At 46.7% G+C, this 22,045-nt stretch overlaps 1 pseudogene; it reads left to right on the top strand.

Moving 5' to 3' along the window:
* The window catches only part of LOC101417933 (thrombospondin type-1 domain-containing protein 1-like), a 30,740-nt pseudogene extending 8,946 nt beyond the window's left edge, over positions 1-21,794 (top strand).
* The last annotated feature ends 251 nt before the right edge of the window (positions 21,795-22,045 follow it).

Genomic DNA, 22,045 nt, shown 5'->3' with positions numbered 1-22,045 from the left:
AAGGGAAGTACAGACATTTAGGCCATTAGATTCAAGGCATTTGGGGGCAGGAGTCCACCCAAAGCTGCTGGACTTCCCACAGGCTCTTCCCATGCATGTCTGATGGCTGGATTTTTTTCAGAGCAGCTTCCATGGCCACAGCAGGGGTTAGACTCCAGAAAGGGACAGAGTGGGGGTTACTCTGCATTTTGCCCAGGTGGTCAGGGGCTACCCATGCAGCAGCAGCGGGACACAAGCCAGACGGCAGGACTGAAAGAGTAAGTAGGAACCTGCAGGTGCCCAAAGCTCACCCTGGCTTTCACAGACACACATTGGCTTTGCCTCTGTTTGGCCAATGAATGAAACTTACACTAGAGACAGGAACCTCGGTGCCCTCCCGTGTTTTCAGTATATAAATTTATGACCCAGCTGCCTTCCCTTCTTTTCATCTGCCATTGAAATAGACAGCTCTGACCAGTAAAGGCTCTTGCCAAATGGCACCGTTCAGGCACCTCCCTGAGCTCACCATGATTGTGAGTTCACTTGTGTGTCACTCACTCGCTCAATTCCTTTTTTTTTTTAATGGAATGACTTGGTTTATGTATTTTTTCTTATTCTAAATATGTCTTAGGACCTTAAGATAGGTAAATAATAATTTATATCAAATATATAATAAATGTTACAAAAATGACTTTATGGTGTTTATCCTCCTTAGTGTGAATATTCATATTTTTCTCTGTGGTAAGGTTAATTTGTTTGATTATGGGCATATGCCTGAGATTTCACTGGGGGAATGGTAGTATATAGCACAGGCACTGTAATAACTTTTAAAAGTCTGAAAATTTTTAAATTCTGAACACTTCTGCCTCAAGGGTTTCAGATAAGGGGTTATGGATGCTGTATCTCAAAGCAAAATATGCACTTGAGGTGAAGCTGAGAATTAATGAGAGTAGGTATAAATGCATATTCCTTAGTTGTCTTAACAATTTAAAAATTTTGGCTGTTTTCTTTTTGTCTAATTAGGCCGGAGATTCTTCACCTTTTCTGTTCCGTGGACCCCTGTCCCAGTCGGGTGAAAACCAGGGGCCCCTTCTCAGAATGTAGCAGCAGGTAGTTTTATGACACTCAAAATCAGAGGTCAGAGAAAGTAAAGATAATAAGTTGATTTTTTTCTGTTCAAGCTCATGGACCCCCTACAGTCTTTCCACAGACCCTCTAGTTAAGGACCCCTGGATTAGACAGGCTTGTCTTTACTTCATAATGTGACAGAACAGAACTTTTACCAAGGGTGGTATACAAGGTATACGGCCACCCTGTTATCCTCTTGCTGCAAGATTTTGTAATCTGTGTTTTGTTTTTCCCAAATCTTTTTAAGCCACTTAAAAAGTTAACTCATTTTGTGAGTCAGTTTACTTCAAGGAAGAATATACAGTCTGAAAATTAGTATAATCAGACCCTTGGACACTGTGACACCCTCCACGGTTCTCTGAAAGTGAACGAACCAGCAAACCCTTCCACATAGCGGAGCTCCCACTCGGCCTTTGGATTCCTTTAGGGCATGACTGTGGCATGTGGGCATCTGACATCCTGAGGACAGGGAGTGTGTACACAGGGATTACGGGGCACCAGGCACTGGCCGAATTGCTTTATGACCATTAGCCCGTTTGTTCCTGAGAACCCTATGAAGTCGAGGTAATACAGGCGTGTGGAAATAAGGTCAGGGTGTTTAAGGGGTACAGCCAGAACACAGACCCAGGTAGCCTGGCTCCCGAGGCTGCTTTTATGCTCTTCTAGACTGCTTCCCTTACAACCAAGGATCAATCTTAATACAAAGCTTTTAGATTAAAAATTTTTTAATATTCTCATTCCCCATCTCAGTGTTTCATCTGAGTGACCTCACCCCTCTTGAAAGACACAAAGCCCACTTTGGAGACCACTGGCCAAGGCAGAAGCATGATTGGTTCAAAATAAGTGAGCCTTGTTTTCTGAAAAAGAAGTTGGAGCTGTTTCTCTCAGATGCCTTTGTTCCTACTGCTACTTTTAGCATCACATCTATAGAGTTTTCTTATTAGCGTGTTTTGTTTACTTATCTTGGTCTCTTAAGCAAAGTGTCTTGCAGACTCGAATATTGCGTAGGCTGTTATCCCTTCATATAGTCTTAGGGGTGAGAAAAATATCCCCTTTCACATTCCAGACCAGTTTTGTTCATCCAGAATTAATACCCTCCATAGTGGCCTGAAAGACATTCAGCCTGGCCACACCGGTTTGTCGTGTGATGTGAGTCCATGCTTGGACATGTGAACAGGACAAAACAGAGCAAAAAGCCTCTTTTATTCATGAAGTAAGACTGTTTGGCATATTGGTCATCTGTATCTTGTTTCTAGCATGTGAGCTATAGTTAATGAGTTCCCATTTAGCCAACTATTTTCCTCCAAGTTACTGGCAGAGATCTTTAGAGAGCAAATAGAGTTCCTTAAGGCATTTTTTATTTGCCTGATTGACTTTATTCATTGCTTTATCTGAGTGATTTCCTATAGAATTAAAGTGATTTAATTTGATTTAGAGATAGAGAGGTATAAAAATGTAGTTAAAAATTTTTATTGATTATTGGACTAGCCATGACTCATGACTTTATTTCCTAGGGAAAAGGCACTATATGTATGTATGTTTGTTTGTTTTTAGCAGGTACCAGGGATTGAACCAGGATCTTGTACATAGGAAGCAGACGTTCAACCATTAGAGCTACATCCATTCCCCAGTATCTAACATTTTAAAATGAGATTTTTAATTTTAATTTTTTATTTCTTAGCCCTCCCCTCACAGCTTTTTGCATGCTATCTGTTCTCTGTATCCATCTGCTGTGTGTTCTTCTGTGTCTGTATGCATTTTTTTTTAAGATTTATTTTTTATTTCTCTCCCCTCCACCCTGCTGCTCCCTGCCCTGCCTTGCCCCAGTTGTCTGCTCTCTGTGTTCATTCACTGTGTGTTCTTCTGTGTCTGCTTCTATTCTTGTCAGTGGCCTTGGAATCTGTATCTCTTTTGTTGTGTCATCTTGTTGTGTCAGCTCTCTGTGTGTGCAGCGCCATTCCTGGGCAGGCTGAACTTTCTTTTGCACTGGGCAGCTCTCTTTATGGGGCACACTCCTTGCACGTGGGGCTCCCCTACACGGGGGACACCCCTGTGTGGCAGGGCACTCCTTGTGCACATCAGCACTGCACATGGGCCAGCTCTACATGGGTCAAGGGGGCCCAGGGTTTGAACTGTGGACCTCCCATGTGGTAGGTGGATGCTCTATCCATTGAGCCAAGTCCACTTCCCTTGTATGCATTTTTATTTATTTCCCCTCCCCTCCTTGTGGCTTGCTGTCTGCTCTCTATGTCCATTTGCTGTGCACTCTTCTGTGTTGTTTTTTTCTTGTCTCTCTTTTTGTTGCATCACCTTGCTGAGTCGGCTCTCCGTGGCACTTTGCAGACCCGGCAGCACTCTGCTGTGCTCAGGTTGGCAGCTTTCCGCAGTGTGCAGGTGAGCCTGCCTGCACAAGGAGGCCCCAGATGCAAACTCAGGGCACTCCTATATGATAGACAGGAGCCCAACTGATTCAGCCATAGCTGCTTTCCTTAAAGCGAGATTTTTAACATTAATATTCATGCTTTTATAAACCTGATATTTTTCTGATTCCCAACTAATGGAATTTTTGTTTTTAGTCTATAACAAATGACTTTATGTATTAAATAAATTATATTTTCATAAAATAAAAGAAGAATTAAGAAAGCATAACAAAAAGTTTCATAGTATTCATAATTCTGTATTTTGTGGTCTTAAATATGAGCACAAGGGGAAGATAAACTGTTTGTGGACTTAATTTTCAAATTAGGTTTCAGAGTAGTGGGATTCCAAGTAGATTTTTCAAAAGTAAATCACTACTTTCACTCAGAGGACTTGAATTAGGAGATTCCTGAAGCTTTGTAAGCACCGGGGGCTTAGTATCTGAGCAGCCCAGAAACCTCGAGGACAAAGCCAGCTCTTGGTTCTGCAGCGTGAGGAGCTGCAGTGTGAGTTGGGAGGCACAGAACCAACATTGTGTTCCATTGGACCTCTGGCTGGAGCATCATGACCACACCTCAGCTGATGTTGGTCCAGGATACTGGTTTGTAATGCTCCCACTCTTGTGAAATCTCTGGAGACTTGATTGATGCAAAGAACCTATATTCCATGACTCACCCCAAATATTGCACCACTTGGCTGACCTGAGAACACATCAACCCAACACGTCCCCCTTAGGTTTGTGCAGTGCTTCATATACCCTGGGCTGCCCTAGAGGAGGTGGGATGTGAAGAGACTTTTATGCAGTGGGTATTCTGGTGACTAGTGTTGGCATTACCTGATGGGTCTCCAGGTTCGATGCGTGCTGATAGAGAAGGGATTAGAGTCGGTCTTTATAGGGGACTATTCAGTTACTCTCATCAGGCAGTGATTCCATATCTACCTGGAAGAGAGGTTTGCATTTGTAAGTCAAGAATGACTGTTTTAGGAAAGTTACGTATTTTGAAGCTCTGGTGTTCAGTGTGGCCCCATTTAGGGTTAAGGCTTCTTGTTGAATTGGCCCCTTTATCATTATGAAATGCGCCTCTTTATCCCTCATAATATTTCTTGTTCTGCAACCCATTTTGCCTGATATTTATATAGCCACTTCAGTTTTCTTTTGATTATGTTTGCAAGGTATATTTTCTTTCGTCTTTTTACTTTTAATCTATTTATGTCTTTATATTTAAAGTTGGCTTTATTTAAACAGCATATAGTTGGGTCTTTGTTTTTTTTTTAATCTAATCTGACAATCTCTGCCTTTTAATTGATGTGTTTAGATTATTTTTATTTATATGTAATGTAATCATTATATGGTTGGATTAAAATCTGCCATCCTGTTAATTATATATTTGTTCCATCTGTTCTTTGTTTCTTCCTCCTCCTTTTCCTGCCTTCTTTTAGATTAAGTGGCTGGTTTTTTTTTTGTGGTCTACTTCATCTCCACTCTTGGTTTTTTATTTATAATTTAAACAACTTTTAGTGATCATCCTAAAGTTTATAATATACATCTTTAATTACTCTCAGTCTACTTTCAAATGATATATTTCTTCACATGTAATGTAATGATCTTTTTTTCTTTAAATTTAAATTTTCAAACAATTTCAAACATACAGGAGAGTTGCAAAAATGATACAAAACCAATACATAGAATTCCAATAGAGCTGCTACTCTGATAACAAAATTGACTAACCTTTAACATTTTGACATATTTGTTATATTGTCTCTCTTTCTATCCATCTATCATCTGTCTATCATCTTTCTATCATCTGTGTATCTATTTTCTAAGCATTTGTGAGTAGTTGAATACATCCTGTTCACTGAACACTTAATACTTCCATGTATATTTCCTCAGAACAATAACACTGACTATATAACCACATTAAGTACAGTTATCCAGTTCAAGAAATTTAATATTAATAAAAAACATAAAGTCTATTTTCCAATTTTTTTCAGTTATTCTAGTAATGTTCTTTTGGGCATTTTCTGCTCCATTATTAGATCCAGTCCAGGATCACATATTACCTTTAATTGTCATTCTCTCTCTCTTTTTTAGCATTTTAAAAATTTGTATTTATATTTTGTAAAAACAATATTGTATGTACAATAACACCCATATTTGTATTTCACATGAGTTTTTACTGTATTATACAGTCCCATGTTACATTTTTTAGCTTTCCTTCTAGTAGTATACATAACTTTCCCTTTCAAAAATATCATACCCATATAATAGCTCTACTAGTTACAAACGCTATGATGTGCTTTCACCATTTCTATTAACTTCCAAAGATTTACAACGTTTTTAAACAATTATGCACAGATTGCCCACAGCTTTCCATTCTCTACCTTCATTCTTTTTGGTGACCTATATTCTGATTATTAACTTCATGAATTTATACAATGTATTTACTTCATAATAGGGCAATCATACAGTATTTGTTCTTTTGTGTCTGGCTTGCTTCACTTGACATAATGTCCTCCCAGGTCATCCTTGTTGTCATATGCTGCCTCACGACTTCATTTCTTCTTATTGCTGCATAGTAGTCCATCCTGTGTGTACACCACTATTTGTTTATCCATTCATTGGTGAATGGACACCTGGGTTGGGTCATTTCTATCTTTTGGCAATCATGAATAACGCTGTTGTGAATGCCATTGTGCAGATACCTGTTTGCGTCACTGACCTCAGTTTTTCTGAGTATATACCTAGTAATGGTATGGCTGGGTCCCAGGGCAAGTTGATATTCAATTTCCTTAGGAAATTGCCAAAAGTCCTCCACAGTGGCTGTACCATTCTACATTCCACCAGCAGTGGGTAAGTGTTCCTATCTCTCCACATCCTCTCCAACACTTTGAGTTTTATGTCTTTTTAATAATGGCCATATCTAATAGATGTGAAATAATATCTCATTGTAGTTTTAATTTGCATTTCCCTAATCATTAGTGATGTTGAACATCTTTTCATGGTTTTTTTGCCATTTATATTTCTTCTTTGGACAAATGTCTTTGCAAGTCTTTTGCCCATTTTTTAACCAGGTAGTTTGTCTTTTCATTGTTGAGTTGTAGTATCTCTTTATATGTAATGATCTTTTTTTTAATTTTAATTTTAATTTTTTTTCGAGGGACCAGGGATGGGGATTGAACCCTGGACCTCATATGTGGGAAGCCAGTGCTCAACCACTGAGCCACATCCACTCCCTGTAATGACCTTTTAACAGCACATTCTGAATTCATTCCAGTTCCATTCTTTATGCGATTGTAGTCATCGATTTTACCTTTATATAAGCCATAAACCTATAGTACACTGGCACTGTTTGGTTAGACTGCCAATTATATTTTAGAGCATTTTAAAGTAAGAAAAGTTGCCATTTCCTGCACTCTTCATTTCTTTGTATATATCCAAGATTTTCTGTCTGGTATGTTGCCACTGCCTGAAGGTTTTCTCTTAAACATTTCTTGAGGTGAATGACTTCTGGTAACGAATTCTGTCAGCTTTTTTTTTCTTTTTTTTTGGTCTGAAAGTGTTTATTTCTCCAGTTTTTTTTTTTAACAATTGCATTGGTTTTTTCGTTTGTTTGTTCGTTTTTTAAGCCCCCCACCTTCCCCTGAGATGCCTTCTTAGTCTGCTCATCTTCTTTAGGAGGCACCAGGAACTGAACCTGTGCCCTCCCATGTGGGAGGTGAGTGCCCGACCATTCGAGCCACTTCCACTCCCTGCTGGTTGCAGCATCTGCTGGTTGTGGTGTCTGCTTGTTGTGGTTCCTACTCATTGTGGCCATTGCAGCAGCTGCTGGTTAGGGTGTCTGTGGGTCTGCTGGTTGAGATATCTGCTGGTTGTGGAGTCTACCAGTTGTGGTATCTTGCTGGTTGTGGTGTCTGCTTGTTGTGATGTCTGCTCATCTTCTTTAGGAGACATCAGAAATGGAATCTGGTACCTCCCATGTGGGAAACAGGTGCCCAGTTGCTTGAGTCACATCCACTCCCTGTCTCCTTCAGTTTTGAAACTGGCAAGTCTGCTGAATTCTTATCTTTATTCTTTTCTATGTGATGTGTTTCTGCACACATTACTCCCCCCCCCTGCCAGCCTTAAAGATTTTGTTTGTTTTTGTTTTGCAGCAGTTTGACTATGATGTGCCTAAGGTTTTCTTTTTGTTTTGTTCTGTATTTTTCCTGGTTGGTGTTTTCTGAGATTTGATGTCTTTCATTATTTTGGAAAATTCTTTAACATTATCTCCTCAGATATTTGTCTTTCTCTTTTTCCTTTGGGGTTCCAATTACATCTTTTCATGTTGTCCCACAGTTCTTGAGTATTATGTTTTACCTGCCTATTTTTTCTTCTTTGGGTTTCAGTTTTGGTGATTTCTGTTGACCTATATTCAAATTTGTTTCTGTCCTCACCTGTCTCGAATCTACACATGAGCCTGTAGAAGATATTCTTCATCTCTGTTATGTTTTTTTTTTAATTTCTAGCATTTCCATCTGACTCTTTAGTTTCTAACTGCTGAAATTTCCCATCTGTTCATGATCATTGTTCACAATTTCCACTTATACCTTTAGCATATGATTAACATAAATGATCATAGTTATAAATTCACTCTGAGGATTCCAGGATTGAGTCATATCTTAGTGTGGTTTCTTAATGGCCTTGTCTCTTAGTGGAATGGTGCTTTGTGTGTTGGTAATGTTTGGTTGAAAAGGGAACCTCTTGGCTAGGCCTACAGATGCTGAGTAAGTGGTGTTTACATGGGGCACACCTTACTTCTGCTAGGCTTTGAGTATGGGGATTAAGTCAGGCTAGTCTGGTGTCGAGCTGGGTTTGGGTGTCGCTTCTGTCCTGGCTACCCTTTGGGAACCACAGACTTTACATTTTTCTACCCTTCTTTGATTTTAGAGTAGGAGATGGACTACCAGAGGGTTTCCCAGTGTTTCTGTAATCTTCAGGTTTCCTCTTGTACAACAGAGAGCTTCCCATCTCTCTCTATCTCTCTCTCCCTCTCCCCCCCCCCCCAGCAGTACATTGTTGCTCTTTGGTCCTTGGTGTTTGCTGGCCGTGGGGTAGGAAGTGGAAGAGGCTTCTCTGAGTTCCAATTCAGCCTTGGTCTCACCAGTTCTGTGTCCCTGGGTCTCAGCTATGGCTTCTTGATGGATCCTGCCCCTCCCTGGTGATAGAAGATCTCTAATACCCTGAGCCTAGGATATTTTTCTGCTCTTCCCAAAGTGTGGAGGGCCTTTTCTTTTCCTATTCCTAGCAGCAGTGGGTCTCCACTGAGGCTCTTAGGGTGACAGGATTTCCTGCCCTTCTCCCAGTGGTTTAAGGCTTTTGTTTTTCAGGGGAACCTGGAGAGAAGAATCTGGGTGAAGCGTGTGTCTTTCCAGCAGGGCTGCTCCTTCCCTCCTCCTGCCTTCACCACGAGGAAGGCATCTCCTGTCTAACCAGTCCTCAGCCCTTCTGGGAGCTTTGGGTGAGATCTCTGGAGAGGACCCTGAAGTGGGTCCCGTTCTCCTTGTGTCTGTGGCTCCCGGGGTTCTGTATTCCATGCTAGCCCACACCAGGCTGTTAGCAATCATTAAAAATTTCAACCGAAGTCTTCTCACCAGCTTGGATGGTTCCTTGTATCTGCCCCAGGCAAACCAGTGCTTATGTCCTGTCTTTCCTCAGAGGAGCCTGTCTTACCTTAGATTTCAGACTAGTTGGTGGCCTTGAGACCGAAGTTCTGGAAAGGTTATGGCTTGTGGTTTACCCAGCTTTTTCTTGTTTTAGGAGTGACTCCTTTTCTAGCTTGACCATCGTGGGGGGTATTTTTGCTTATTTACTTTCCAAGGCCTGAGATTGGCATTTCCCCTCATCATTTGGGTACAGTTAAACATTGGTTCTCAAGTGAGTGAGCCCTGAAAGCATGACTGTTGGTAAGCTTGCTGGCAAACAACATGTAGCCAGAATGGCTGCTAAGCATACACAATGGCTATCACAAAAGGCACCTTCCTTCTTCCTGGCCAGCTTCCCGCCAGAGAAGCCCACGCGCGCCAACTTCAAAACTACCTCATCCCATCAAGTTGCTGCTTCATATTATCCCAATCCCCTTAGCCCATCTGTAATTGACACATCACCCTAAGCCCCCACCCCTGCCTACATAAGCTGTGCCCCTTCCCCAATAAACCAGACCTGCACCACAAGCCTGTGTCTCCAGGGTGGTTACTGTGTGTTTAACCTGGCTGTGTGGTACCGGGGCCCCGTCATCACTCACAACCCGTTCAAGAAGTTCGCCTCACCAAGGTGAAAGCTGTCTAGCTAAACTAGCTAACGGCCCAGCCAGCCGTATAGCTAACGGCCCCAGGGGCATGCCTGCAATGACTTGTGTCCTTGCAGAAACTTGGGGACTGTGGCAGCCTTGGAGCCAGTGTAGCACCACGTGTAGTGATGGTGTCGTGGCCGAGTGTGCCTCACGTCCTTCCTGTCCAGACCCAGCTGCCTGGGCATGTCCTCGGAGACCTCCCTGTGTTCCCTGGAGGAGTGCACCCATAGGTCTTCCTCGCTGCGTGACTTTCTCCTCAGAGAAGCCATCTCAGGCTCTGGCTCCCCCTGCATGAGCCAGCAGTAACTTGGAGAACACGTTAATGTGGCGACGGGGCCTCACAAAACGAAGAAGATAGGGAAATGGCAGGGAAGTAGGGCTACGTACGTTAAAGAGCCAGCTATATTAAATTATTTTAAAAACACAAAAATGGGGGAGATGATAATTTCTTCCCTTTTTTAGTTGTTTCTCCCTCAGGTTTCCCCACCCCCAAGCCAAGCTGTGGGAAACAGTTTCCTTTCATTTTTCTCCCCGTCACCCAGAGAAGCCTGAGGTACTATGCAGACAGTGCTTTGCCACATGGGCCGGCAGGCCACCTATCCTGTGGATGGGCCCGGTGGGTTCTCAGCCAGGCCTGGGAGGAAGGAGGGGAGGTTTCTTCTCACCTCCCCGCCCCTCAGGCTGGCCTTGCCTCCCCCAGGCGCCTCAAGGCCCTTCCTAGAGGTGCGAATGTGTCAAAGCTGGCCCTGCGGATGTGGGGGCGGCCTGCCAGGCATCCTGCAGCCGTGGGCGGTTCCCTTCCCTCCCCGACGGCCACGGTCCTGACCAGCCCCTGCTCTCCAGCCCCCCAACACACACACGGGCCCCACCTCAGCACGGCCGTGCAGCCCCCCAACACACACACGGGCCCCACCTCAGCACGGCCGTGCAGCCCCCCAACACACACACGGGCCCCACCTCAGCACGGCCTTGCAGGCCTCGGCCTCTAGGCGAAGGGCTTCCACGGAGTCCTGCTTTCGGCCCCTCTCCAATTCCAGACGGAACGACCACCCTAGTTCCTCATCCCTTGGGGACGAGTTAGGCGCGTCTCCGGGTTTGGCTGTCACGGCACCTTTGAGCTAAAACCACAGGCACCTGGCACCATCTCGGCTGGCTTCCGCCTGGGGCCATCGAAAGTCTTCTCCCGTTTTCCTCTTTCCAGCAATGCCACCGGCCTTGTCCCCTTCCTCCCAACACCCCAGAAAGGTTCTGGCCTCCTTTTCCTGTTGCGGCCTCACCCCCAGGCCGCGCCTGCCAGCCTAAGGCTGCCCGCTCCCCTTGCGTGCTTTACCGTGAATCCACTTTTTCTCAGTGACAGCTCGTCTGTTTCCTGAGGCTCTCTTCTCTGTCATTTCCTCTATCAGTCCCCTTCACTTTCTATCATCCTCCCTCGGGTATCGCTTCCTTCAGATATACCTTGCCTTTAATTCCTGGGATGGCATATTATGTTAAGATATTTCGTTGCCCCCCTCCCCCAAGAAAAGAATATGCGATTTAGTTTTACGAGATGTGAATATGATCTAGCATTTTATTTTCATTTCCTTCATTAACAAGGAGACCTTGGCCATTCCTTTAACCAGTCTGTGCTCATTTCTTTATCTTTCTGAACCCTGGAGAAACAATTGAGCTTGTTTTTAGGATTAAATAAGATCAATGTGCCTGGACAGGATTTTTTAATGTAATGCTTCCATAATTTGTTAAGTTACCTTTGGTCAGTTATTTGATCTTTTGAAGTTGGAATAAAGTTTTAAAAAAATTTATTCCAGCCTGAGTTTTGTAACTCCAAAACAAATTTAACAATCACTTGCCACTGGCTTCTATTCTTTCTTTTTTCAATTTTTTTCTTTTTCTTTTTTAAAAAAAAGTTACATTCAAAAATAAAAGAGGTCCCCATATACCCCCCACCCCCTCACCCCACTCCTCCCACATCAACAACCTCTTTCATCATCGTGGGACATTCATTGCACTTGGTGCCAATAATATCAGTCTTTATTGACCACTTGCTGTGTGCCAGCACTTTAATTACATGATCTCATTTAGACCTTACAATGAGTGCTCAAGGTAGTGATTGTATGCTGGGTTCAGAACTTGAGAATTTACACATATGTAAAGTATTACACCATTATCTCCACATGACCGATGGGGACTCTGGGTCATTGAGAGGGTAAGGGACACGCCCCAGGTAGTGAAGCGAGTAGCAGGAGCTCGATCTGACTCACAGGAAGCTCCCTGTCATTAGTACTTTGCTTCATGTACGGGCCAATCTGACTTCCTGCCAGGATCAGCAACCTGGAATTAGCACCCATTTTTGAGGAAATGTACTGTTCCATGTTCTGGTCTTTAGTTCTTTAATACTGTATGGGAACTAGAACTGCATATATTATGAATTAGAAGCAAGGTAAGTGCCACAGACACTCCTACTTTGAAGGTAAGTGGCCTCAGTTGAGTGTTTATATGGATAAAAACTGTCATTTCTTCTAGTGCTCTCTCTTTCCTCTTCAACCTCTTTTTCTACTCCTTGGGAATGTAAATTCTGTCTTTGGGCTGCTGGGCACTGGGAAGTCCCCTCACTGCAGGGAAAGGAGGGGAGGCTCTGTGAGACAGAGGTGTAGGCCAGCGGCTCGGGGGCTTCTTTCCAGCATGGCTTCGAAGGGAGCCAGAGGCCAGAGGGAACAGAGGCCAGAGAGGAAGGGGTGTAGTATGTGTGAAGTGTGCTGCCGAAGGCCACCCGCAGTTGCTGCAGAAGGATGAGGAGATAAACCAGGGAGCAAGGCGTTCGAATGCCACTATTCACTCAATTGGGAATTTAGAGTTTGGCTTTGAACAAATGTTTTTATGCCAAGGTCTGAATGTTGTTCTATATTAATTTGGTTTCACTTGTTTGACAAATGAGTAGGAACATTTAATTGCTGTTGCACTTACATCTAGTGGAATATTGATCATTTTGCTGTCACCTTTTTAATAATCAATGAATCAATTAATTAAATGTCTTTATCAAACACCAGCTATGTGCAAGTTACTGTGACTGGGGTTAAGAATATCTAGATAAGACATGTCTGTCTCAAAGGAGTTTACAGTGTAGTATCTAGACAGACACATACCCAGGTCTAGGACACCGTAGAGTACAGGGCCTGGAATGATAAGGGAATCTCAGCCTGGAAATGTGCAGGGTGAGAATCCATGCTGGAAGCATCAGCATCCTTGGAGGAGGCATTGGAGCTGAAGTTTGAGAGCTGAGTAGATGTCATCCTGGAGAACTTGGTGAGGAAGGGGATGTTGCAAAGGGAGCAGAGTGTGCAGTTGGGTGGAGGTTTTGGGATTGGAGCACATCTTCCATGTATTAGTCAGCCAAAGGGGTGCTGATGCAAAATACCAGACATCTGTTGGCTTTTATACAGGGTATTAGTTGGGGTAGAAGCTTACAGTTACTAGGCCATAAAGTATAAGTTACCTCCCTCACCAACGTCTCTTGCCACATATTGGAGCAAGATGTCTGCAATGTCTGCCAAGGTTTAGCCTTACTCTTCCTCTCTTGGCTCCATGGTCCCAGCTTCTTCCAATATCAGCTGAAGGCTGGGACAAGTGTCGTCTCTCTCCTGGGGCTCATTCCTCTCTGGGCTCAGCTGCTCTGTTCCCTCCATAAGACCAGCTATAGACTGTCAGGCAAATGGCTTGTGTCTCTTCCCAGGCTTCAGGATCAAAACTCCTACCTCCTTTCTCTGTGCTGTGGTTTCTCCACGAGTCTCCACCCACCAAGGGACTCAACGTCCTACTGATGTGGCCCAATCAAAGCTTTAATCATTTTTTTAAAGATTTTTTTAAAATTTATTTCTCTCTCCTTCCTCCCCCCCCATTTGTCTGTTCTCTGTGTCCATTTGCTGTGTGTTCTTCTTTGTCTGCTTATGTTGTTGTCAGCAGCATGGGAATCTGGGTTTCTTTTTGTTTTTGTTGCATCATCTTGTTGTGTCAGCTCTCTGTGTGTGTGGCACCATTCCTGGGCAGGCTGAACTTTCTTTCACGCTGGATGGCTCTCCTTACGGGGTGCAGTCCTTGCATGTGGGGCTCCCCTATGCGGGGGACACCCCTGTGTGGCAGGGCACTCCTTGCGTGCATCATCACTGTGCGTGGGCCAGCTCCACACAGGTCAAGGAGGCCCAGGGTTTGAACCGTGGACCTCCCATGTGGTAGACAGACACCCTATCCATTGGGCCAAGTCCGCTTCCCCTTAATCATTATTTAATCAAGTAAAACCAAAACCTCTGAATCCAGTATACTCTCATCTGCCCTGCAGGACAGACCACTTTACAAACATAATCCAATTTCTCTTCTTGGAATTCGTAAACACTGGCAAACTGCTACTCTCCACGAGACATGTTCAGGTCCTACGCCTGGTCCTGTGCATGTGGACTCATTGTAAATGGGATCTGCAAAGCTCCTATCAAGTTGGGGCCCAATTGACCCAAATTAAACCAGGTAGGCTTTATTCTGGTGTGAGTGGAGTCCTTATAAGCAAAGAAGGTGTGGGCTCATCTGTAGAAGTCAGAGTAGGAGAAAGATTGCTTGCACGGAGTAAGCCATCATCACGACACTGAACAACAGAAAGGATCTTTACAATCAAAACCAGGATAAAGAGGATTGCAAGAAGTGCTGAAGAGTAGCCAGTGCTACAGAGTTCCAGGAATATAAAGACTGAAATCCTTGGAGCAGAGCAGGAGCCACTTCCCTGGGATCCTGGGAGAGGCTGCCTGATTCAGAGTTGAGGGTGTGGAAGCAGCAGGCCAGCAAATGTAGCTGCCTGCCTCTCCACGCTTGGCTGGGAAGAGAAGGAGCATGAGTCGGTGGTCATGAGAGGTGCGTCGAAGGGCCTTGTAGAAATGATCAAGGCTTGAGCATCTTTCTGGGCTGAGGGAAAGGAGAGGAGGAGCCTAGAGGTAACTGGCATACAGGGAAGATTCCCCAAAGGATGGCTGGAAGAGCCTCTGTTGCTGGACTCTCTTTTCCTGCTGACTCTGTAGAGAACCAGGTAACTAGAACTATGCCTGCTGGTAAGTTCATGGGGAGGGAAGGATGGCAGAAGCAGCCTGGGGTGTGCTTGCCCGAGGACTTCTATTTTTTTTTTTTTTTTTTTGGTGACCCAGGAGACTCCTGAGGGAGGGCATTGAGTTAGGGGGACTGAGGAACGTGGCGGAACGCTGAAGCAGGTGGTGTAGGGAACGGGAGATAGTGCTGCTGAGGGACCCATGGAGCGTTCCTCAGGCTCAGGGTGAGGCTAGAAGCTGTGGGTGTGGAGGGGACTGGCCTGCATAGCCGTGGGATTTTCACTGCTAGTTCTCAGGGTGGGGGCAGCCGCTGAGGGTTCAGGGGTCTGCGTTTATCTAGGCTTGGACTCTGGCTGCAGAGGAGGCAGAGAGCTGGAGCTCAGCATTCAAGGTCACGAAAGCTGAGGACATTGGGAAGTCTGGTTTAAGTGATGGATCAGGGGTCTAGACTGGTTAGGGGGGAAGTGAGGCTGGGAGGTTGCTGGCAGATGGGGAGAGAAAAGAGAAGCTGTAGAATCAGACATCTCATTGAGGTTGACCAACTAGTGAGTGAGAGGGGAGGGTACAGCCAGGGAAGGGCTGTGAAGTTTAAGGTTTCAGAGGAGGAGGAGCTGCAGACAATGACAAGGTATGACATGTTGGGTGGACCACTCCGATGGACGATGGATGCTGATGTCACCCAGGGTGGTACCAGCTAGGGGATGGTGAGGAAGACTGGGAGTGCAGGTGCTAGAGTGGTGGCCAGATGTCAGGACTGAACATGAAAATTGAGGAAGGCACCCTTCTGCTGGCCCTCGTGAAATACGTGTAACAGATTCCCACAGTTCCCCCGACTGGGTGGGAGAGCAGCTGTGTCCCGCATAATGCCTGGGCCTCGGTTAAGGCAAGGGTCAAGGCATCTTTGAGGGAAGGGAACGTTGAGGAATCTGTCACATGTCCCATTGGTATGTGGAGAGGAGAGTGGGGAGCATGGGCCCAGGAGATGAACGACAGCTGGTTGTTGATAGGACGAGGGGTCAGATGAGAGCACAGGGAACTTGAGGTGAGGACAGGGACCAGGGAGGAAAGAGGTGAGGCTTCCAGGGCTGTGGTGTGTGATGCTGTATAACCCCCAGAAAAACACTCTTAAATTTCACCCCTTCCTATGTGTGTGGACCCACTGTAAGTAGGACCTTTTGATGGGGCTACATCAGTGAAGCAGTGACCCACCTCGGTCAGGATGGGACTTAGTCCTACTACTGCAGTCTTTTGTAAATGGATTGAATATATTTAGAGAGAAAGACACGGAGGCAAAAAGCTAAAATCAACAAACCCAGAAGAGAAGGGAGACCTGCAGCTGCCACCATGTGCCCTGCCGTGAGCAGGGGAGACAAGGTCACCATTAGCTGGTCTTTGGGAAGAAAGCATCGCCTTGACGGTGCCTTGATTAGGACATTTTCTCAGTCTCAAAACTGTAAGCTAATAAATTCCACTGCTCAGGCCAAACCATTTCATGGGATTTGCTTTAAGGAGCCTAGGAAACTGAAACAGATTTTGGTTCAAAGAGAATAGTGGCATGCTGCTATTGCAAATACCAAAAAGTGGGAAAGCCTTGTTGTAGTTGGGTTTTTTTTTAAAGATTTATTTCTCTCGTCTTCCTCACACTACCCCCCTCCCCCCAGTTGTCTGCTCTCTGTGTCCATTCGCTGTGTGTTCTTCTGTGTCTGCTTGCATTATCTGGTGGTACTGGGAAACTGTGTCTTTTTTTTCTGTTGCATCATCTTGCTGTGTCAGCTCTCACGTGTGCAGCACCACTCATGGGTGGACTGTGCTTTTTTTTTTTTAATGCAGGGCAGCTCTCCTTGTGCATGGGGCACCCCTACACAGGGGCGCCCCTGCATGGCATGGCATTCCTTGCACATGGCAGCACTGCACATGGGCCAGCTTACCACATGGTTCAGGAGGCCCTAGAGATCAAACCCTGTACTCTCCATATTGTAGACAGACACTCTATCAGTTGAGCCATGTCTGCTTTCCTGTAATTGGGTATTGAGTAGAGGTGGGAAGAATTGTGCAGTGCTTGATAGAAAAGGCCTACGTTGCTTTGAGGAAACTGTAGAAATATGGATGCTAAAGGTACTTCTGATGAGGTCTTGGAAGAAAGTGATGAATGTATTACTGGAAACTGGATGAAAGATGATCCTTGTTTTAAAGGGGCGCAGACCTTGGCAGAATTGTGTTCTGATGTTGGATGGAAGGTAGAATTTGAGAGTGATGAGCTTGGATATTTATCTGAGATTTCCAAGCCAAGTGTGGAAAATGAAGCCTGGCTTCTCTGAGCAGCTTATAGTAAAATGCGAGAGGAAAGGGATAAGCCGAGAACTGAACTCCTGGGCACAAAGGAACCACAGATTAATATTTGGGAAAATTCTGAGTTTCTGGAAGTGAGTCCCCAGAGAATAGCACTCCACAGGAGGATTTAATTGAAAAAGGAAGCAGCCAGCCATTTCCATGCAAGTCAGGACTGGAGATGCTGTTTTCAAGGAAGGAACTGAGGAAGGTCCTACTGTCTGATGGTTTGGACCTCTGTGTACTACATGCAAAACCTACATGTTTTTTGTGAGAGCTCTGTGAACAGAACCACGACCAGCCTGGACTAAATGGACAGATTGAAAAAAGATCACTTCAAGGGTAAAGCCATGGAAGTCAAGGGTCTGCACTGAAAACATACGCTTGGGCCAAGGGAGCAAGCCCACCCCATGTGTGTGGAAAGGGAGATTTGGAGAAGGTGGGCCACCTACCCCATGCCCTGGGGTAGCGGATGGTCTGGCTGTTACCCCAGTGCTTGAAGAGGGTGGAGCATTCACCCCAGCATTTGAGGGGAGCATGGCCACTGCCCAAGTACTTGGAATGGGTGGCACTGCTGCTTTAGGCCCGGCAGACAAAACATCACATTTAGTATTGCTACTGAAATGACGTAAGGCTTTTGGGATATTAGGATGGAATGAATGTATTTTGTAGGTAGAAAGGGCATGTCTTTTAGCGATTCAGAGGGTAGAGTATGGGGGTTTGAAGCTGTACATACACCAGAAAACCATGTCCTTAAAGTTAATCCATTCCTGCGGGTGTGAACCCGTGGTAAGTAGGACTTGTGGTGAGTACTTCACCTCATTCGGGATGGGTTCTAATCCTATTACTGGAGTCCTTTATAAATGGAGTGAATATAGAGAGAGAGAGCCCTGGAAGCATGAAGGTGAAATGAACAAAACCCAGAAGAGAAGGGAGAGAGCAGAGGCCGCCGTGTGCCTTGCTGTGGGTAGAGGAGCCCAGGTCACCCCGCGCTGGTCTTGGGGAAGAAAGCGTCGCCTTATGGCCTAGATAAAATCAGCCTCACATTGCCCATTTTCTCAGCCTCAAAACTGTAAGCTAATCAGTTCCCGTCATTCAAGCCAAACCTTTCCATGGCGTTTGCTTTAGGCAGCCTCGGAAACAAAAACACGGGGTTTGGGCAACAGGACAGGCTGAGAGGCCCAGTGGTGTCTGCAATGTTTTGAAACATTTTGATGACTGTGGGACAGACCAGTTTGAGAGAGCAGGGAAGAAGAAAAGTCAGCACCACATGGTAGGACAATAAATATAGGAAGGGGAGTCAACTGCATCGAGAAAGAGTGGAGAGCAGAGGCCTAGTACTTAGAGGGGAGTGGTACATCACATTGCCAAATGTCTTAGTTTCACCTTTAATTTCTCTTGAGAGGTGCAAAGACTACCTAAATTATTGTCCATACTAAGTTTTATCCTTGTGAGAATTTTCCACTGTGCATCTCAAAGTCAACTACAGCTATCTTGTGTTTATATTAACAAAAAATCTTGATTTTATCTTGAAATTTTCTACAGACCAATAGGATATATACATATCCATATATAGTAATTTATTTAGTCAGTCAGTTAATGGAATTGCATCATGGGGATGGACAACCCCAAAATCCGTCAGGCAGGTGGGAAGACTGGACACACAGGCAGGAGTTGATGCTGCAGAGTCGAGGGGGAAATCCGCAGGGTCTCCTGAGACCGGGAAGCTCAGGCAGGACTTTGCGCTGTCCCCTGGGAGGCAGAATGTCGTCTCTGCTTTGCTGCTGAGGCCTTCAGCTGCGGGCGCGCTGCCCCGCCAGCGTTTCGCAGGCGCTCTCCCCAGCGTCATCCCGTCATCCCTCGTCATCCCTCGTAGGCCTCCACCACGCCGCACAGGCCGCCCCGCCCCGGGATTAGCGTGCGGTTCTCTAACTGGGCACCGCGGCCCAGCCAGGTCCCCACGTGAGACTAACCGACACCACACGCCAAACCGGAAGCTCTAGCCCTTGTTTACTGCACTTCTCTCTCCAGGTGCTAGACAAGCCCCTCGCAAACCCTAAACCACTCAGGGAACTCACGCCCCGGGGCTCACTTGTCCTTTCTGTTTGTTTTTTGTAGCTTTCGGCCGCCAGCCCGGCTCCCCCTCAGCCCCAGGGGCCCACCCCTCAGCAACGTGGCAGCGCCACCGGCACCTCCCTGGCCTGCCCGTCACGCGGCCACCCTGCTCGTCGCGCTGTGGGGAAGCCGGGCCGCGCGCCCCGCTGCGCCCCCCGCCGCGGCGGCTCCCTGCACACGCCCGGCGGCCGCAGCAACTCGGGCGAGGAGAGCAGCTGCCACCCGGCGAGCCGCGCGCGGCCCCTGGAGGCGGGCGATGGGCCCTCGGCGGCCCCGGGCCCCGGGCCTCCCGCTGACCTGCGGCGGAACGGCGCGGCGGCGCGGGAGGAGGGCGCGTCCGGCAGCGAGAGCTTCCAGGCCAGCGCCCAGAGGATCCTCCCGCGCCTGTGCAGCCACCGCCTGCCCCGCAGCAGCTGAAGGAGATGAAGAAAGGCTGACGGAGACCACCAAAGTGCACCACGTGTCTCAGAGTCCCCTGACGGACACCGCGTGGACGCCGCCTCCCGCCCGCCCCTTGACCTGGGGAGCCCCGAGGACGCTCCGGCCAACAAGTTCCGGATCAATCCCCCTTTCCCGACCCGCCCGCGGGCAGCGCTGGCGAGAGGCGCCCTCCAGGCTGGCGGCCAGCGCCTCCCGGTCAGCTGCGCCCTCAGCCCCAGCCAGGCCCTACTCCGCAAGTCGCAGACGAGGCCCGGGGCAGCAGGGGGGACAGCCGCAGCGGGGCCGCCCCAGGCCTTCCCATTTCAGGAGGACGGCTAGTTTCCACGAGGCCAAGCAGGCCCGGCCCTCCAGGGAGAGGAGCATGTCCACCCTGACGCCCAGGCAGGCGCCCGCGTACAGCTCCCGGCCGCGGGCCTGGACCAGGCCGAAGACTGCCCCAGACCTCAGAGTCGGGGGGCCCGCCTGCTTCCTGAGGAGCTGGAGCGCTTCCAAGGGGGGGGGGGGGGGAAACGCTCCTCTCAGGCCCCCCGCCAAGCCTCACACCTTGGGGCAGCTGGGGAGCAAAGCAGGCCCCAGAGACCGCCAGGCAGGACTCGTGGCCGAAGCTGAGAGAACGGAGCCTCAGAGAGCGCGGAGGGGACCATCCCCCAGTCACAGGAGCGTTTCAAGGAAACACCCTTCCCCCGTCTCCCCCAAAGAGAACCACCAAGGGTCAGTCCTCTGAGCCCTTCTCAGGGCAGAAGAGACAAGTGCCAGAGCTTCCCGGCACACCCCGAGTTCGCCTTCTACGACAATACCTCATTCGGCCTCACAGAGGAGGAGCAGAGAATGCTCGACCTCCCTGGCTACTTCGGGTCAAATGAAGAGGATGAAACCACAAGTACGCTCAGTGTGGAGAAGCTGGTGATCTAGGCCAGGAATCAGCCTGGAGCGTTGCACAGCAGGCCCTCTGCCCAGGTGGGGGGTGGGTGGATCATTTTTGCCTGACTGTGCAGAGGACACCCGGCGGGAAGGAGGTAACTCACACAAAGGAAGGAGTGTGCCCGTGTCTGTTTCACTTCATGAGGAAGACGCTATTTATCCCCAACGGCTCCCTCTGCCAGCCTCTTTCTATTGGTTTATTAACTAATAACTACGACAACAAAATTTAAACCAGAGTAACATAGGGCTTGGTCTCTCATGTGGATGACAAGATGACAGGGTGGCACGTGACTATGAAATACTTGAACACTTGCGTTAGCAGTTTCCAACTTGATAGAGAAATCCATTTCAGCTCTAAATATGTGCTGGAGCAAAGTTCACTCTGAATTTTAATTTATTAAATTATAAACACACGAGAATTTGACTCATAGGAAGAATGAATAGGTTTCGTAGTTGGCTATTATGTTAATTATCACTGCCTAGGTGCTAAGCTACCTAGACACGGTGAAACCACAAGATATTCCAGAAGAACTTTAGGATGCAACCAAGAGCCCAGGTGACTTGACATTAAATTATGTGAGTTAATTCTACTTTGGGGAGGTAGTACAAGAAACTGGTTATTGAGGTAGTGGGCCAAATAAAGACCTGTTCACACATCCATCACTATTCTGAGCAAATAGTATTTTGGAAAGAAAAGTATCATCTGCAGAGAATGCTTCAGTTGGAAAATAGGCAGTGGATGCTGGCTGGGAAACTGCCTGACATCATGATGCCCCTGGACCAGCCTGCCGTGGAGACCCCGAGATGGTGTCATTGGGCAACTAGTACATGTATGTTTTAAAAATAAGTATCATTTCATTCAGAAAATGCATGAATTAATCTCAGGTATATGGAAAGCAGGGAGACTAGATTATAAATTTACAGTTCAAGCATTTTCAATTGGAAGAAAGAGGTGGAGGAGGAAATTTAGAATGATGCTTGTTTTCATATTGTCTCCTACCATAGGTCAGGGAGGTGTTCACTCTTCCAGGGTTGGATAGTCCTGGACTTATTTGCATTCTAAATGCTGTACTCTGCCATCCCAGCCTTTACAAGTTGCCTCTAGCAGCAGAAACTCCAGGTGTTTCAGGAGAAAGCTGCTCTTTTGCATAAGAGGGGATAGAGAGATGCCTCTAAGAGGTTTTCCCAAAGGAAGAAAGCTTTCTGCTGCTTGCTGAGATGTTAGGACTGGTCTTGCAACTTGCTTTGGTTGGAAATAAGGGCTAACAAAAGAACCTAAAGTCTGGGCTCCTTTGTTGGAAATCTTTC

The sequence above is a fragment of the Dasypus novemcinctus genome, unplaced genomic scaffold (assembly GCF_030445035.2).
Source record: "Dasypus novemcinctus isolate mDasNov1 unplaced genomic scaffold, mDasNov1.1.hap2 scaffold_197, whole genome shotgun sequence".
Lineage (NCBI taxonomy): Eukaryota > Metazoa > Chordata > Mammalia > Cingulata > Dasypodidae > Dasypus > Dasypus novemcinctus.
This window is presented reverse-complemented; position numbering and strand designations above follow the sequence as displayed.